We start from the raw sequence: 19,544 nt of genomic DNA, 5'->3' as shown, positions 1-19,544 counted from the left end.
AAATCAATCAATGTAATACATTATATCAATAGAGCCAAGGACAAAAACCATATGATTATCTCCATAGACACAGAAAAAGCATTTGACAAAATCCAACATGCAATCATGATAAAAACCCTACAAAAACTTGGAATAGATGGTCTCTACCTCAAACTGATAGAAGCCATCTATGAAAAACCAACAGCCAGTATCATACTAAATGGTCAAAAACTGAAATCCTTCACACTGAAATCAGGAACAGGACAAGGATGTCCACTATCACTACTCTTGCTCAATATAGTTTTGGAAACATTAGCCACAGCAATTAGAGAAGAGAAAGAAATAAAAGGAATAAAGATAGGAAATGAAGAAGTCAAATTGTCATTATTTGCAGATGACATGATACTCTATATAGAAGACCCCAAGAACTCCACCAAAAGTCTTCTAGACTTCATAACCAAATTCAGTCAAGTAGGTGGATACAAGGTCAACACACAAAAATCAATAGCTTTCCTCTACACAAATGACAGACTCACTGAGAGAGAAATAGGGCAAATAATTCCTTTCACAATAGCATCCAAAAAACTGAAATTCCTAGGAATCAACCTAACGAAAAAAATCAAAGACCTCTTCTCTGAAAACTATAGCACTCTGAAAAGAGAGATTGAAGATGATATCGGAAAATGGACAGACATCCCCTGCTCCTGGGTAGGAAGGAGTAATATAGTGAAAATACTTCCAAAACTGCTATATAGATTTAATGCAATTCCAATTGAGATCCCAGCAGCATACTTCATAGACCTTGAGAAAACAATCCAAAAATTCATTTGGAACAAGAAGAGACCCAGAATAGTAAAAGCAATTTTAGGTAACAGAGACATGGCAGGGGGTATCACAATCCCCAACCTGCAACTCTACTACAAAACTACTGTGATAAAAACAGCATGGTACTGGCAAAGAAACAGACCTGAGGACCAGTGGAACAGATTAGAAGATGCAGAAACAACTTCTGACACACTCAGCTACCTCATCTGTGACAAAGGAGCCAAACACCCTCACTGGAGGAAAGATAGCCTCTTTAATAAATGGTGCTGGAAAAATTGGGTTTCAACTGCCAAAGATTGAAACTAGACCTGTATCTCTCGCCATGCACTAAACTAAAATTGAAATGGATTAAAGATCTAAATATTAAAATAGAAATGCTGAACCGGCTGAAACAGAGGTTAGGTAGAACTCTTGAAGACATTGGTGTAGGAAAAAGCTTTATGAACAAAACCTCAGTTGCCCATGAACTAGCACAAACAATCAACAAGTGGGATCTCTTCTTACTAAAAGGCTTCTGCACAGCAAGAGAAACCACGAGCAGTGTGAAGAGACAACCCACAATGTGGGAAAAAATTTTCACCAGCGGTCCCTCAGACAAAGCTCTACTATCTCGAATCTATAAAGAACTTTAAAAAAATCAGACCTCCCCAATTTAATGACTCTATCCAAATAATGAGCATCTGAAGTGAACAGACATTTCCCACACAAAGAAGTAGAAATGGCAAATAAACATATGCAGAAATGTTCAACATCACTGGTCATTTGAGAGATGCAAATGAAAACACTGAGATTCCACCTCACTTCAAAAAGAATGGCTGCTATCATGAAATCAACCAGTAACAAATGCTGGTGGGGCTGTGGGGAAAGAGGAACACTGCTTCACTGCTGGTGGGAGTGTAGACTGGTGCAACCGCTGTGGAAATCAGTATGGAGAACCTCAAAGAACTAGGACTGGAAGTCCCATTTGACCCAGATATTCCCCTGCTCGGCATCTTCCCCAAAGAATTGAGAGAATCATACCACAGTGATATATGTGAACCCATGTTCATAGCAGCACAATTTGTAATAGCTAAAACTTGGAAGCAGCCCAAATGCCAATCAACTGGAGACTGGATAAAGAAAATGTGGGTTTTTTTTATAAAATGGAGTAGTATTCAGCCATCAAAAACAATAAATTAGAGACATTTATTGCTAAATGGATGCACATTGAGGCAATACTCTTAAAGTGAAATAAATAGGACACACATGCGTAAATACTGAACAGTGTCTCTAGTGTGAGAAATGAAAGTGTAAATAAGGACCAAAAGGTATAATAGATAATGTGAAATAGGAAGAAAAGGTGCAAAGGGGAAGGGGAAGTGGGAGGGATAGGGAAAAGGAAAGAAAGCAATTGAATATGAGAAAATGAAAAAAAAGAAGCAAAGTCTTTGTAAATAGGGAGGGATGGAGGTTTTGAAGGGAGGACAGGGGAAGGGGGAAAAATAAGAACCAAGAGAGTATGTAAAGGTGCATATCTTCAATGATGAGTGTCATTATATTGTACACCTAAAATATACCAATTAAAGGATATACAAAAAAAAATAGAATATCTTTCTTCCAGTGAAGGTTTTTGGCTCCTTTGTCTAAAATAAGATGGTTGAGTATGTTTGGAACTGTTTCTGCATTTTCTAATCTGTTCCATTGATCCTTGGGCCTATTTTTATGCCAGTACCATGCTGTTTTTGTCACAGTAGCTTTGCAATATAATATCACATCAAAGATTGTGATGCTCCCTGCCTTGCCTTTGGTGCCCAGAATGGCTTTTGCTATTCTAGGTCTCTTCTGGTTCCTAATGAATTTCAAGATTCTTTTCTCTAATTCTGTGAGATATGCTATTAGTATTTGTATCCAGATTGCATTAAATCTATATAACAATTTTGGAAGTATGGTCATTTTCAGTATATTTTTTTCCTACCCAAGAACAAGGGATATCTTTCCATTTTATTATATCCTTTTTGATCTCCTTTTTAAAAATAGCACTGTAGTTTTCCATGTAAGGTCCTTTACTTCCTTTATTATATTGATTCCTAGGTATCTTTTTTTGGAATATAGGTTCTCGATGTAGGTATTGATGATCATTTGGATTTCTGCAGGATCTGTTGTGATTTCACCCTTTTTATTCCTAATTTAGTGAATTTGAGTCTTTTCTCTCCTTTCTTTGTCAAGATTTGCTAAGGGTTTGTTAATTGTATTTAATCTTTCAAAGAACCAACTCTTCGATTCATTTATTCTTTGTATTGTTTTCTTAGTCTCCACTGCCCTAATTTCTGCTCTGATCTTTGTAATTTCCTCCCTCATACGAGCTTTGGACTTGATTTACTTTTCTTTTTTTAGAAGCCTGAGGTTCATCATTTGGTTGTTTATTTGAGCTCACTCTGTTTTGCTGATATGGGAATTTGCCCCTATAAATTTCCCTCATATTATTGCCTTCATTGCACCCCATAAGTTCTGGTATGTTGTATTGTTATAATCGTTTAAATGTAGAAACTATCTAATTTTTTCTTTAACTTCATCTGTGACTCATTGGTTGTTCAAGAGCATGTTATTTAATTTCCATGTGTTTGTGAAGTTCTTGTGGTCTCTTTTGCCATTGATTTCCAACTTCACTGCACTACGCTGTGATAATATGCATGGGATAACTTCAATTCCTTTGCCTTTATTTAAACATATTCAATGAGGTATATGTGGTCTGTTTTGGAGAACGTCCCACGTGCACCTGAGAAGAATGTGTATTCTGATGCTGTGGGGTGAAACCCTGTAAACATCTGCTGAGTCCATTTGTTCAGTTCTGATAGTTTTTTGTTGTTGCTTTTTTTCAATCCATTTGTAATGATGGTGGTATTGAGGACCCCCTTTACAATTGTATTAGTGCTTATTTGATCGTGTCCATTAATATTTGTTTTATATCATTGGGCTCGCTGGTATTTGGTGCATATGTGTTTATGATTATCTCTTCATCTTTGACTGTTCCCAGCGATGTAGTGACCTTCTTTATCTCTCTTAATTAGTCTTGGCTGGAAATCCACTTTGTCTGCAAATAGAATAGCTACTCCGGTTTTTTTCTGTGTTCCTGTCATGTGGAATATTGTTTTCCATCCTTTTACTTTCAATCTGTGAATTTCTTTTTGAATTAAATGTGTTTCTTGTATGCAGCATATTGCTGGATCTTGCATCTTCACCCGTTCTACCATTCTGTTTCTTTAGATTTGTGAATTGAGACCATTTATATTGATGGTTATAACTGATATGTATTGACTTATCCTTGTCATGTTATTTTCCTATTTTGGGTTCCCTTTTTGGGGGGAGGGGCGGGTACCGGGGATCAAACTCGGGACCTTACGCTTGCGAGGCAGGTGCTGGAACCACTGAGCTAAATCCCCGGCCCTTGGTTCCCTTTTTCCCCCCCCTGTTTAATTGCTTGTCTTGCCTGCTGGATTCATTCTGTTGGGTTTCATAGAGTTGTGGTCCTTGTTATCTCTTTGTAGAATATTCTTCAGAACATTTTGGAGTACTGGTTTGGTGGTCTTGAATTTCTTCAGGTGTTCTGTCATGGAAGTTTGTTATTTCTCCATCAATTTTGAAAGATACTTTTGGGGGTACCTCAGTCTGGGTTGGAGGCCATTTTCTTTAAGGGCTTAAAATACATCACTTGACAAAACACATTGACTTGAGGATTTGTGTTCAGAAGTCTGCTGTGATTCTGATGGGCTTTCCTTTATAGATGATTTGTTTCCTTTCTCTAACAGCTCTTTTAATATTCTGTTTTCGTGTTGAATTTCTGGAATTTTGACTGTTATATGCCTTGGTGTAGATTTTTTTTTATCATGGCTAATTAGAATTCTGTATGCCTCACTTATCTCTATGTCAAATTCTTTTTCCCCTCTTGAGAAGTTTTCTGCCATTACTTCTGTGAACAGGTTTTTGTAAATGTCCTTTGCACTATCTTTTGCTTTTCCATTGACTCTGATCAATCCTATATTATTCTTCTTTGCATCATCTAGCAGCTATTAGATTTATCTTTTGTGTTCCCTTGCTTTTTTTTTCTTTCTTTTTTTGGTACTGGGGATTGAACTCGGGACCTTGCACTTGCAAGACAGCAGAACCACTGAGCTAAATCTCTGGCCCTTTTGCTATTTTTAAGAGATCTTTCTTTTCATGATCACTAACTGCAATCATGTCTTCGTATCTCATATTCTTACCTCACATTGGCTCTTTCTGCTGTATATACTTTCAATGATAATTTCCTGGATATCTGTTTAATCTGTTTCATGGATTCTGTTTATTTCCTATGTTGGATGTTCATGGTTTCCATCATTTTCCTAAGCTCCCCTATTTTTTAATTTGTATCTGCTCTAGAATCACTAACCATGTCTTTCATTATGGTCAGCATCTGTGTAATTTGAGAAATTGTTTCTGATTTGATGTTTTCTAGAGAGTCATTCATCTCCTCTGTTACTGCTGCTGTTACCACTTCAGAGAGTCCAGGTAGTGTGGCTTTCAAATTGTTCCACCTCATTGCCCCTGGGTTTGCCCTTGGTGAGCTAAAAATTTGGGGTTTCATCTTGCTTAAGTGTCTTCTCATTTATATGTGTGTGTGTGTGTGTGTGTGTGTGTGTGTATTTTTTTAGTTTAATTTCTGGGTTGATGCTTATAAATTGCCTATCGCAAGTTGCTTTATTGCTAGTATTTAGAACCCTTAGGAAATGACTGCTTCTCAGAGATGTCTACCAGGTGTAGCTGGCATTTGGGTTTTGAGTCTGTTGCAAGATCCTACCTCTTCAATTTATTGGGGATAAGAAGTTGCTGTCTATTTGGCCTAGCCTCTCATTCTTTGGCACTGGCCCATAACATTATTTATGGCCCTTATGCAATCTCAGTCTCGGCATACCAGGAAGAATGACTGATTAGAACAATTATGTCACCTTGGCTAAAGTAGTACAATGAGCAATAACAACAGCATAAAACACAGCCTAGAAAATGACAAACTGTGGTAACAATTAATTTGCCACATTTAACTCTATGAACTAGATTTATGGTTATATAACAAAATCTAAAATAAACGAGAACATTTTATGCAATAAATATTGCTCTCAGTATGACGATTTTACCCTCAGGGAAGACAATTCAACAGGGGTCTAGGAGCAAAATAGAAAAATAGAAGAAGAGGAAGAGATTAGAGGCAGGACTTCAGGGAAAAGGAAGATTATGCAAAATTTGGGAAATTGGTAAAGAAGATAGGAGTAAAAGAAGGAAGAAATAGAAACAAGAACAGAAGAGAATAGCAACAACACAGAAAGCTAGAAGCAATGTTCACACTTATATAAAAAGAACAAACAATCAATAAAAAAGAAAACAGGTTGAGGGAGGGGCTCTGTTAGGAAATTGTTACCTATAAACAAAGACTGTCTTGGGGCCAGGGATTTAGCTCAGTGGTTACACGGCCTCCCTTGCAAGTGTAAGGACCCAAGTTCCATCCCTGGTACCAAAAAACAAACAAAAAACAAAGACTGTCTTGATTTGGTAAAAAAAAAAAAAAAAAACAACATAAAACTTCTTGAACTAACATGGAAAAATAAAATGGCTACTTTTTTTTGTATAATGTCTTCATGTTTCTGAAAAGTAATCTGCACATGGGGGGAGGGGATAATAAATATAATTTCTAACCAAAAAACAAAAAAGAAAGAAAACAAAACAAGAAGCAAGAAAAGAATGAAAAAAAAGTCCACTTCAAGGTGTGTCTTTGCTATCAGTTGCAGTGAAGGTGAACAGACAGAGTCCAGATCTATGTTGTTTAATCCCAACCATCTAGCTGTAGAATTTAAGGCATGGTAGTAGATAATCCCAATAAACTTGCATGTTTAGTTCTGAAAATCACTCTGGTTTCTGGCTGTGAGGCTGGAACCTGATTTATTCAGCCTGCAATACTCTGTGTGCCTTTTGCTGACTTGAATTTGGCTCCTTGATCTCTTGCTGGCTTGAACTCAGTTCTGCCTCACCCTGATGGAGCCAGCCCACAGCTGCTCTGAGTTCCAAGCTCAGTTGGCTCCTCTTCAAGATGGCTACCAGCCAATTTCCCTCTCTTGGTGGATGTCTGAACCCTAATAACTCACCAGCCATTGCAGTCCATTGCATCCACTGCTCTGTTCCAATGGTGCATTTCTCCATGGAGCCCTCTGGGGGGTTGCTAGTAATCACTATGTATCTTTGCAGGTTCAAGCTACCCTTCCCATGCAGTGAGTTGGGGCTGAGGGAAAAAAAAGTGCTGCTTGCCAGCCCTTTCTTTTTCATTGAAGTCTCTCTCCTCACTTTTCCCATGGGCTTCAGTTCTCACTTTAGATCCTGGGTCCTGAGGACCTACCTACCTCTTTCTTCTCTTCTTCACATCACTGTATTCCAGCATCTGGACACCAAATCATTTATTTTCTTGCCTGTGGCTGCTTACGTCTCGTGTTTGGTTCTTGAACTAGAAGCAGGAAAACATTGTGGCCACAACAGAGTTATCTATCCAGGGACCATGGAGGCCCTCCTGGTGTGGGTTCTCTTGAGTTGTCTGGCTTGCCAGCTTCTGTGAAATGCAGAGCAGCTTCTTGCATATTGAGTGTGGCCAGATGAATGGGTAGCATGTGTGTGGCATAGTGTGGCAGTGTGCTATTGCTGGGTCAAATCATGCATCATTACGAGCCATCCCTGTCCTATGACATCAGACCTCTGTGAAGCCCACAGATCTAGGGAATTCCTTTGCCCTCCTCCCAAGTATTCTTTGTCCATAATCCAGTTGTTACAGTGAATGAATCTGATTTGTTCCAGATGTCCTAAGATTTAGTGACGCCGGAAACTGCTCCTTAAAGCAAAGGCTGATGAGGACTTGAATTCCTCTGTTAGCTGGAAACTAGCATTTCTTTTCATAGTCACAGATGGAACAAGAGGAGGGAGCCAGAGAACCTAGAGGGACAAGGAGGGGCCCTATGGCTTGCTATGTTTGCCTCATTAGAAAGAAGATGGGTTTTGAAGTGAATACTGATTGTGCCATTATGTGAGTCATTAAAGGAGCTAGAGGTAAAGCTGAAGTCACCAGAGACATAGGCATGTTATTTTTTAAAATAACATATTTACTTTAATTATCTGAATATTGCTAGGGGAACCACTATTTTGACTCAGATCACCTTAGTAAATGTTTTTCTCTTTCTTTCACTTAACAACCATAAAACTGCCCCAAGTAGAGGAAGGTATAAGGAAGGTGAAGGTATTTTTGCCTTCTTAAAAATGGGTTTCCAAACCAGAAATTCAGTTTCAGGAAGCATTTCCCTGACCCAGTGTCAGTCTTCTTTTTTTTTTTTTTTTTTTTTTTTTTGGTACCGGAGATTGAACTCACAACCTTGCACCTTAGAGGCAGGCGTGGTGGCACTGAGCTAAATCCCTGACCCCTCAATGTCAATCTTAATGGGTATCTTACAGAGATACTTACTCCCAACCTCTGGCTAGAGCTAATAACCATGCGGGTCTGTTTTATGTGATTGGCAAAGATTTATAAAGGACAGTGAGATGTGGAGACACTATATGGCATTATAACCCACTGCTAGAGAAAGATAGAATGTGCATATCTATATACATAGCATATTCTGTTTAATGATATTACTACTGGTTTATGTGATATTTGAGGATATAAACAATAAGAATATTAAAGCTATACTAGCTCCCCTTGTCCTCAGGAGCTGTTCCAAGACTAGTAGTAGATTCCTGAAACCACGGGTAGTACTTATAACTATATTTTTTCCTATCCATATATATGATAAAGTTTAATTTATAAATTATGCGCATTAAGGGCTGAACAAGAATAAAAGTATGAAATAGTGTGGGGGCTGGGGATTTACACTTGATCTTAGCCAAAAGGCCGAGAAGCGATGAGGGCTGGGGATTTAGTTCAGTGATTCCGGCGCCTGCCTCACAAGCGCAAGGTCCCAAGTTCGATCCCCAGTACCAAAAAAAAAAAAGTGAAATAGTATAATTGTAGCAATATATTGCAATAAAATTGTCATCAGTACGCTTATACTTTGGGGCCACCAGGTAAAACAAGTGTTACTTGATGTAGCACTATGATACTCATAACTAAGATGGTCACTAAGTGACTAATGGATGAGTAGTACATACAGTGTGGCTATTCGATACAAAGATATTCTCATCTCAGGAAAGATGGAATAGGATGGCATGAGATCTCATCATACTACTCAAAATGGTGCTTAATTTAAAACTTATGAATTATTTGGTTCTGAAATTTCCCATTTAATATTTCTATTTAATGTCTGTTGACTGGGTAATTGAAATCATAGAAACCAAAATTATGAGTAAAAAAAGACTACTGTATTTAATTGTGGATTTAAAATTAAAGCAGAAAATAATTAATGTAGGCCATTGCTATTCAGATATCTTCAAGTGTATTTGAAAGCAAACAAATGTCCAGATAGATACTGATGGGGATCTGGGACTAACTGAGCCATGACCCTAAAGATTCAACTGATAGTGGGCCAGATTCTACTGGGGTGTGTAGCCAGAGAGATCCAAAGGCAAGGCAGCTGGAACAGAAGCTTAAGGTTCGGGGTTGACAAGATAGGGTGGGATGGACATATTGGAGGATCAGACAGATTCTGCTGTGGCACAAAGCTGAGCAAGGGGATGCATGTCACACAGTATGAATTGAAAGAATCCCGAGCTGGCCAGGATAAGGAACATTAGAAAGGTTAGAGCAGGTGGTTCAGGGCTGAGGCTGTAACGGCAGAAGGTTGCCTGTGGATATGTGGGGTGAGCTATAAGATAACCTTACAACAAGAGGAATATATTAAAATATAAAATAAAATTAGATTTGATTGCTTAACTATAATTAGAGTTATACCTTTTGGTACACTATCCTTTTTATTTTTTTTTTCTGGTACTAGGAATCAAAGTCAGGACCTTGCACTTGTGAGGCAGGCACAGTGCCACTGAGCCAAATCTCCAGCCCCCTTTTATACTTTTAAATACGTATTTCATTTCTTTCTCTTATTCTCTTTTTCCCTCCCTCCCTTCTTTTCTCCCTCCCCCTTCTCTCCCCCTCCCCCCTCCCTATTGGAGATCAAATCCAAAGCCTTAAGCATGCTAAGCATGCACTCTACCACTGAGCTGTATCTCCAGCCCCTTTTTGAATATTTAATAATCTTTTTTCTTTCAACAAAAAAGGAAGTGATTTTTAGTATATGTGCTGCTGAAGCGAGCACAAAAGGAAGTGATTTTTATTTTGGTGTTCTTGGTTAGTAAAATAAACCCCTAAATAATTATCACCTTTTAAATTGGGAAGGTTTAATGATTTTTATAGCAATGAGAATTGATTTCTAAGTGATTTGTCGTTGTAATGAAATATATAGGAATTCAGTGTAATTGGCAGTCATTAGCTAGTATGGGATCGCAAGACAAAAATAGTTTCCCATCCCTGTGGAAAGGAGAAATTTTGAAGCTCACACCTGGATTATTCTATGAGCATTGACTACTGCAGTCCTTTGGTTTACTTTCAGCTTTCCTTATCTGAAGTCCTATCACTCAAAAATGACTGTGATCAGTTGGAGAACAGTAAGCTTCTCCAGTTGAGAATAATGGACTGAGAGTCTGAAAATTTAGCATGTCACTCTGCTCCTCATCTTTTGCCTTGGCTCATAGAGGCTGTCTGCAGAACACTCCATTTCCTGGGCTCTCTTGCCAACAAGCTTCCTTTAAGTCCAGCTAATGGTGAGAGTGGAGTGAGGGAAAGAGGAGAAGTCAGGATATTTCTTCCGAACTCTGCCTGCATAAAGCAGCATCCTTTGCAATGTCTGCTATCTCAGCTTCTACTTGGAAGTCCCACCTCCAATCATCCATCTCCTCCCTCTGCTTTCTCGAACCCTGGGGGTGTCAGTTACTTCTAGTATCTGGTTTTCTTCATCTCCCTTTACTTACTTTCTGGCTCTTTTTACCCATTTAAATCCCTTCTAGTGACCTAGCTAGACTCTGTCAAATACATAGTAGGTTTTATTCCTGGTATTGAATTCCACTAGGCAAAATGGTACCACTTGTTAACAAATTAACAAGCCACTTACTCATTTAGTCCTCAGTGTCTTCATCTACAAAATAGAGAGGAGGTTGATCTGTTGTTGATTCTCGGGTACCTTTTGGCTCTGAAATCCCATGCGTCTCTGAACTTTGGTCTCATGTTCATAAAAAGGGCGTATTTTTCTATCTCCATGATGGAGACAGTTTTTATTGTTTACTTCCCAGGACATGGCCTTATCCTTCATAATACCCTGTGTGCAGCATTTGATGACAGCATTTACCCTGGCATATTACTACTAAAGGCTGATATTGGCAGTTTTATTCTTTGATATAGATACAGAAATATTGTGGCTTTGAGAATGAACTTTTATATCATTTTAATGGATCACTAAATTTCTATAAAGAGAAGTTGCCATTGTCACAGAGGAGAAGTCCCATTCAGGCTCTTTGAATAGAAATGCTTCATAAGGAATCCAGGGACTTTTGAATAACTCTCAGACGCAACAGTTGTTCTCATCCCCTCAGGTAAGCAGAAGCTGAGGAATAAACTCTATAATAACATTCTGGAGCCAAATGGTGTAGGGAACAGGGGAAGAGGACATTACCAGAACCTCTTCAGTAAGTCCTAGTCTCCTGCGAGCCACGGCAGCACAAGGCGAATTACAGGAAAGGTAGAAAAATGAGAGTGAGAAGAAGCTGAGCTTTGGGTCTGATCAGTGCTGCTCTGGTCAGCAAAGACAAAGACCCCCTAGCTTGCAGCACCTTTTATTCAGTACATGAGGAAACAGATGTAACAAGTGAAATGCAGAGTTCAGTACTTCACATTGGGATAAACAAGGTGTAACAAAAGACTGGGGAGCAGTGGAAATCTAAGAACAATGAGGAACTATGCAGATGAAGATTCGGTTCCTCCCTGGCGTCTCCCGCAGGTGTGATCTTGTCCTGGAGCATTACAGCATCGTGGGATCACTGAGGTCTCAGTTGTAACCCAAGGGCAAAATGCAATTATGTCTGGAATGCCATAGCTGGCCTGTAGGCAGGAGAAGTAGGCCTACTCAAATGATTTTTCCCTAGAATTATGTAACATTGCTCCCAACAAAATGGTACAAACACACTTGTGCTCTGGAGGTATCTACAGCTACTTTCCCAGGTTGGGCAGCCAAGAGTGGTCTTCTACAGAGTGCATGCCCTTAGTAGAGAAGAGCTCAGACATTTGCACTCGCTGCCATCTCTGACTTCTCAAATTGATCCCTAGTCAGTCTCCCTAAAGTGAATTGCCCTAAAAGCACACCAAAATATGCATCCCTTAGCATCAGCAAAGGTAGTATTAGCACATTAGTGTAGGGCTGTGGCAGTAGTTATAGTAGTTATCAACTTGTGCAGTATAGGCATACCTATCTTTAAGAACAGCTGCCAGCTGTAAATAACTGATGTAGCTCTCCTGATGTTCAAAGTACCCGCATTCACATTTGCCATAACAGTGAGGACTAGATGGACTGGAAGCATCAGTAGAAATTGAAACTATGATACCTGGAATGTGTCCTTGTGAGAGTTGCTTATGATTATAAGGATGGGGTAGGGTTTATCTACAGGGAGCCTGGGCCCCTCTTCTTCAGAGATAACAGAACTGATTGTTCCTGCCAGGAACAGGCCTTACTCATTGGGCCATTCTCCTATTCAGAAAGCTGGAACAGGACCCTATGGCAGGCAATATCAGTGCTATCTATTTAGTTTTTATCCATATCCTTCATTCATGGCCTGCTGCCCAGCTACCTGGAACTCTATCTCTGCCTCCTCTGCCCACCAGGTAGCCAACCAGAGGTTCCACAAGTAGATACCACCCCCTATGGCTGCAACAGCTCTCAACCAATGGCTGGCTGGAGTCAGCACATAAATATTCCTTTACTCCACAGACAGGATAACTGTGCTCTACAATTTCTGAGAGTTTCCCAGCAAGATCAAATTTTAGGTGCCCAGAGAGGTAACTGGCTTGATGTGACAGCCCTTATTGGTTGACTGTCCTTTTGTGTCTTAATTCCCTTTTCTACTACAGTTTTATGGGACCATCTCACAAATAGATAACTTGCAAAAAAAAAAAATAGATAACTTGCTCTCAAACCTGTCTCAGGATCTGCTTCTAGGGGAGCCCATACTAAGACATTCCTATTCCTTAGATCCACATGCTTGCTTTCTTTTTCTCTTCAGCTTTTTCTACATCACATGTAACAAATGACATTCACTTGTCAGTGTTACAATTGTGGGCATCAGATTTTGGTGAAACACATATTTTGTAGTAAAGAGAAGCTCACATGTGGTATACCTATTCCTTTTTGCATTTCACAGTATTCACTAGAGCATGTGAATTTTAGGAAAAAAATATTTTCAGTTTTTTTAAGTGCTGGGGATTAAACTCAGGACTTTATAAATACTAGGCAAGTGCTCAGCCACTGAGCATATATCAATGTTAAAACAATTATTGAGATTTTTACATTCTTTTATGTGTGTCTATGTGTGTGCTGTCTTTGAAATCTGATGTATATTGTATACTTAATTCAGACCAGCCACATTTTAAGGGTTTATGTGTCATGTGTAACTAGTGGCTGCTATACTGAACAACACAGGTCTAGAACATGGTCTTCAGAGTAGTCCCACCTCATATGCAAGGGACCTGGGGGTTCCTTGTACACCTGTTCCCTTCAGTCATTTGTTGAAGGCTGCTGCAGGGCATGTTAGGGGCTGCTTCTTACATACTTTGCTGGCCTGTAGAGAAGAACCCTCCAGTAAAGAGATAGGGCTGCTGGTAGATGGAATTTATATATACAAGCTACAGAGATAAGGCCCCAGAGACAGAAGTGGAACCACCAATAGCCTACTACAATTTGTGATGTCTTCACTTTGGTGCCTGATTATTAACAAATTGCTTGTTATATACCTTGCATTAGTGACTCAAAGTAACAATTTCCCTGGCTTAAAGGGTCAGTCTCAAACCCTGACATTTGAAATTCAAGGGACTCTGTATGCACCCTTTTATTCTACTCTCCTCCCACTAATCCTACTGCTAAGAATATACTTTTCCTATTTCCACCACCATCCTCTGTTCTCTGTTCATGTTTTTTTCTCCCTACCTGGAAGGTACTTTCTGGTTTTCTGCCTTTCTATATACTTCTTATTCATTAAGACTTGGCCCAATTCCTACTTCTTGTAGTAACTTTGATCTACACTGATTTCTTTTCTTTGAGTTTCTCTCGTGTCTTATTCTGATAATTTTTTATTTTTTGGTACCGGGGATCAAACTCAGGACCTTATGCTTGTGAGGCAGGTGCTGGAACCACTGAGCTAAATCCTTGGCCCTTGTGTCTTCTTCTGTACATGCATTTGATTGTTTTTGTTTGTTTTTTTGTTTCCCCCTCCTCATACTGGGGATTGAACTCAGGACCTTGCACTTGCAAGGCAGTCACAGCAGCACTGAGCTAAATCCCCAGCCCTGCCAGCATGTATTTGAGAGATGCCAGGCAGTCCCATTCCCTGTGGCTTTATTAACACCCATCCTCTAATTATTCATGTTACCATTCATTGATTTGTTATTTCATCTTCATATCCCTCATAGGAGGCATCAAATGAGCAATTGTGATTGTATGATTTATGCATGTTTGTAATTATAAGCTCTGGAAATTGAAAAGCTTTGATAGTTGTCATAGGAGATTGCCCATGAGAGCTGCTAAAAATACTAGGACTCATCCTGAGTGTTTCTGCAGATTTCAAGGAAAATTGTCAGGAAGAAAATTAAGTACCTTAGTTAGCTTTTGTAGATGTTGCCTCCTAATATTTCAAGTACTCTAAATGATCAGGAGACAAACACTATTTCATTTCTACTCTTTTTATAGCCAAGTGAGTTTTATAGAAGTTGTATACTGTTTATTTGTATTTTTACATGCTTTTAGATCATTTGGAACAGGACAAGGAGCATTGGAACAAGATTTACAGCTGCCTGGCTCTGCTGTAATCTACTGAGTGGCCTTGGGAAAATCATTAAACTGTCTTTATCTGCAAAGTGATGACCCAGACGAGCCCCCCATGCCAGCTATCAGACTCCACATCTGATTTTATATCATCCATTTTAAGAATGGGAGCCATTATTTATGATTTTAAATTGCAGGTGCTCTTTACCTGTATAATTTGTATCATGGCTTTTATACATTGTTGGGGATGTCTGTGATTTTGTTGGATGCTAAATCCTTGCTGGAGAGTGCTGTCCTCAGTTCTGACATTGCTCCTGGGGAGAACCAGTCAGCTTCACAATGTCCTGTCTGATATTATTTCTATGGAGTGTGTATGTGTGTGTAGTATTTTATCCATTCATTTGTACATAAACATTTGAGTTGTTTCTACACTTGGCTATGGTGAATAGTGGTGTTATGAACATGAATATACACATATGTCTTTGAGTTTCTACTTTTAATTCTTTGGGGCTGTTTACCCAAATGTGGAATTATGGAATCATATGGTAACTCTATGTAATTTTTTGAGAAACTTTCATGTTGTTTTCCAAATGGTTCTATTTTACATTCCCACCAACAATGTACAAGAGTTCCAATTTCTCTACATCCTTAACAATTCTTATTTTCTGGTTTTTTTTCAGTGCGTGTGAAGTAGGAAAATTAGTTTTTAAAAAGTACTAGTTGAACAGATAAATAATTGAGGAAACAGGTAACAAGGAAAAAGAGGCAATGAAGAAGAAATAAAGAAGAAACAGATGAACTTTTATAATTGCCCTAGACAATACTACTTGTCATTAGCAAATACAGGTTTGGTTGGCAAATACAATCTCAGTAGTAATGAAGATGGTGTTTATATTTAACTAGATGTGCTTGATTAACATTAGCATCCTTTATTCATATAGATTTATGCCAACAGTGAAAGAAAAGTATAATATTTTATGGTAGGTAGATTCTAACCATAAATTATTTAGATAATATCACAGTTTATACCTTTAATACTTTAGGAGTCTAAAATAATTCAGGGGAAAATTTTTATTATTATTATTATTTACAGTACTGGGGATTGAATCTAAAGACCACTGAGATACATCTCCAGAATTTTATTTTGAGATAAAATCTTGCTAAATTGCTGGGACTGAATTCTCCTGCCTCGGCTTCCCACATAGCAGGGATTGGAAAATTACAGCATCATTCAGCTACTTTTAGTTTCTTCCTGTTGAACTTCACAAATAATTATTTGGATAGAAGTGTGAAAATTCCCTTTTGTTGCTTTAGTGATTCAGCCTATGTGACTGATACATAAATATATTACATTTACCCACTAAGGAATTTTGAGTGGTTGCTATAATATAGGATGACAAATGGAGTAAGAGAACATGTTCTACAGAGATTATGAGGCTCTATACAGTGTAGCTACCAAGTTATCACCGGTAGTATGTGACATCTGGAATAATGAATGAATTAATGATAAACTATACAGTGGTATCTTGGTTCACTAACTTAATTCTTTCCACGATTCTGGTCCCACACTGAATTGGATGAAAACCAAGTCAAATTCAATGGCTAGGTTCAGTGTTGACCTTATGGGGAAATTTGATTCAGTTCTCATCCAATTCGGTTGGTGACCAAAATCATGGAAAGAATTAAGTTTGTGAACAGAGATACCACTGTATATGAATCCAATAACATGTTCAAAAATAACTGCTCTAAGATATATTAGAATAGAATTTTTAATAATCAGTGTTATGTTTTCAGAAGGTTATATAAGTACTAGAAGATATAAGCTTTATAAAAATAGTAGAGTTCATATCTTACATTGACTGACATTGATGAGAAATCCATGTACAAAGTAATACAACTCATTTAAAAGTCACACAAAACAATAGAATAGGAAATTTTATCAGAGAATGAAATTCCTTGAAAATTGGGAAAATTGTTCTTCAGTAAATAAATAGGCACCCATGAAATGTTTGGCACACCAGCTGTCCCTGATGGTTTTACTCTTTTGCCAGAGCTGTCAGGGAGCTTGTCTTCATGGAGTCCTATTCTTTTCAGATTTCACTAATGGCCTTTCTTGCCAAAGTCCTTCCTGATTTAGAAGGAGTTTATTTAAGAGCTCTAACTTGTACAGGCTTCATGGTCAAGGGAGTTTTGTATTAGTCCACCTCAACCCCTATGTGGCTCGGTGATCTCAGCTGTAAAGGTGTCCCTCTCTGGGGCTCAGCTTCTTCCCTGCAGAACATGGAGGTTGAACTGAGGACCTGTTATGGGAATGTTGTGGACATTCACTCATGCATTCAACAGGGGTTCATGAGCACTGCTAAGAAGGACCAGCCTCTTGGTCAGTTTTGCTGAAAGGTTCAAACCATCAGGCACAGAGGTTTTGTGCCACACATTTCACAGGTGGTTTCTTATTTATTAAAGAAGTATCTTTCTATTTTTCAAGAAATTTCATTCCCTGAGAAATTTTGTGCAAGTTTTAATACTGTCACTGGGAGTTTAGTGCTGAGTAAAGCCAGGCAAACATTCCTGCCCCTTGGTACCATATTTAGGTTCTGGTTAGGAAGAAAGTCCTCAAAGAGCTGCATGAATAAACATGTGGCCATAGCCTAGTTCAGTGCCATGAAAAGCTGACAAGAGCACATGGGGTGGGGAGCTTACAATAAGGAAGATTATTTCACTGCTGCAAGGAGATCAGAAAAGGCCTCTTAGAGCAGTGACAGGCGGGGGGCTCAAGAAGTGGCAACGATGGAAAGGAATGAGCTTTGAATGCATGGGAGGAACTAGGTTCTCATCCAGCACAGGGACTTGGCTGTTCACCATAACTTTCTGCCTGTGATTTCCTCATCTCTAAAAATGGGACTCATATCAAGACCCTTTCACAGTTGTTGTAAGAATTCAGATGGATGGCATGTTTGATAGTACCCAGCATGCTGCTGGCAAAGTACAACTTCATTTCATTTCTAAGAATAACTTTGGAAGCAGAGATGTACTGATTTGGTAATAGATTTTTAGCTTGGGAGAAAGAATGAAAACAATTTTGAGGCTTAAAAAAAAAAAAGTTTGAGTCTACATTTTGCCCTGGAAGATGCCTGGCTTCCCTTAATCTTGAAACCATATTTGAATCAACTTAACTATGAAACCCCAGTGATGATCTTGTTCCATGATTAAGTGACAGAGCCCCAAGGTTTAGGGACTGGTAAAATTTTAGATGTTCCTGGCCTGGCCCCTTCACATTTGCACTTGAGAGAAAGAGGTTATGTGAACAGCAGCACTGGAATGAGAAACATCCCCTACCTCATGGTCCTGAGCTCCTCTGTATTGTCTCTCTGCTTAATATGCCATGGAAAATGGTCAGTATGAGGTGACTGCTGCATGTGTTTGTGCAGTTCCTCCTCAGATAAACTTAGGCTAGTGCTCTCATAACTCAACGTCTGACAATTACTCCTTTAATCTTACAAAAGCAAATGGGAGACAGAAATAACCCATCAATTGTTTAAAACTTAAATGGCCAACAATAATAAATAATCACTACAATAGCTTGAGGTCAAGGTCTTAATTTATTGGAAGCTGCTCAAGAATTTGAAACTTCTATAAGTTAATTTTTTACATCTTGTTTGGATCCTCAGAGCTCTTGCTTCCAAACCAAGGCCATCAGATTTCTCATTGCACATGTTATTCTTGCTGATGTGCCAGATATGCAGAAGAGTGAGATTCCCTTTCAATAGATGGGTGATGATGACTCCTCCCCCTAAAATTTGTATTTCAAAGTACTGCAGCCTGTTGAGAGTCTCAATAATTCTCTTTCATGTTGTATTAGCTGTATTAATGGTTGGAAATGACAAAAACATATGCTGCTTAGCTTAAGCAGAAAAGGAATTTATGGGATTACTTGAAAAATCATGGGATTACTCAACACAGAGGCCGAAAGCCTGAGATACCAACATGGGCAGAATATAGGGGAAGCCAGGCTTAGCTCAGGATGCCATCTCTGGGCATTCAGTCCTCTTGTAGCCACTTCAATCTCAGGAAGGCCCTGTGCCTTTGTGCAACCCTCAAAACTCATTGGCTCATGTGGGAGCACCAGGCACACATTAAGATCACTTGACCACTCTTAGACTACATGACTGTAGTTAGGTGCCAACACCCAAGTGACCATGAAGTGGAGGGAGGGTCTGTCCTCTTTTTTGTTGATATTCTCCTCCCATCTATCTTGAAAGTTCTCAAAGCCAGGAAAATATCAGGATACTAAGTGGCCAAAAGTAACAGCTGCCAACTACACAAACCCTCATTCATATGCTTCATCCTATCTTCCAATAACTGAGTGGCCACCTATATGAATTTATTTTTTCCAACGCTCATATCACATAGTAAATCATCAGTCTCATGTACATCTGCATTGTTATCCTCCTCCGCATCTCATTCTCATCACCCTCATGTCCTTGGCCCATTCACTCCCTTATTCTCCTGGGTTACCATTTCCTTTCACCTCCTCACCTATTGAACCTTTACCTTCCTTCTCCCATCCTAGCCTCTAACTGCGCTTCCATTTCATTGCAAAATGGAAACAATCTAAAGGAATCTGCATGTTCCTTCTGCTCATCCACCACAGCGTGTTCAGGGTGTCTTATGCTCCATTTTCTTCCCTCC

The 19,544-nt window shown here is 39.0% G+C and overlaps 1 protein-coding gene and 1 non-coding gene across 3 annotated transcripts in view; one reads left to right on the top strand and one right to left on the bottom strand.

Moving 5' to 3' along the window:
* Positions 1-19,544, top strand: part of Itga9 (integrin subunit alpha 9) — a 388,816-nt gene that overhangs the window by 236,169 nt on the left and 133,103 nt on the right. The window lies entirely within an intron of this gene.
* On the bottom strand, positions 8,551-8,746 carry LOC147826381 (U2 spliceosomal RNA). Its single transcript, XR_015439632.1, has one exon. It is a non-coding gene; the product is annotated as a U2 spliceosomal RNA (small nuclear RNA).

This window comes from Heterocephalus glaber, unplaced genomic scaffold (genome assembly GCF_053883595.1).
Source record: "Heterocephalus glaber isolate CG9 unplaced genomic scaffold, H.glaber_assembly_v1.0 deba00001472, whole genome shotgun sequence".
Classification (NCBI taxonomy): Eukaryota; Metazoa; Chordata; class Mammalia; order Rodentia; family Bathyergidae; genus Heterocephalus; species Heterocephalus glaber.
Note: the sequence above shows the minus strand (reverse complement) of the source record. Positions and strands in the feature narration are given on the sequence as shown.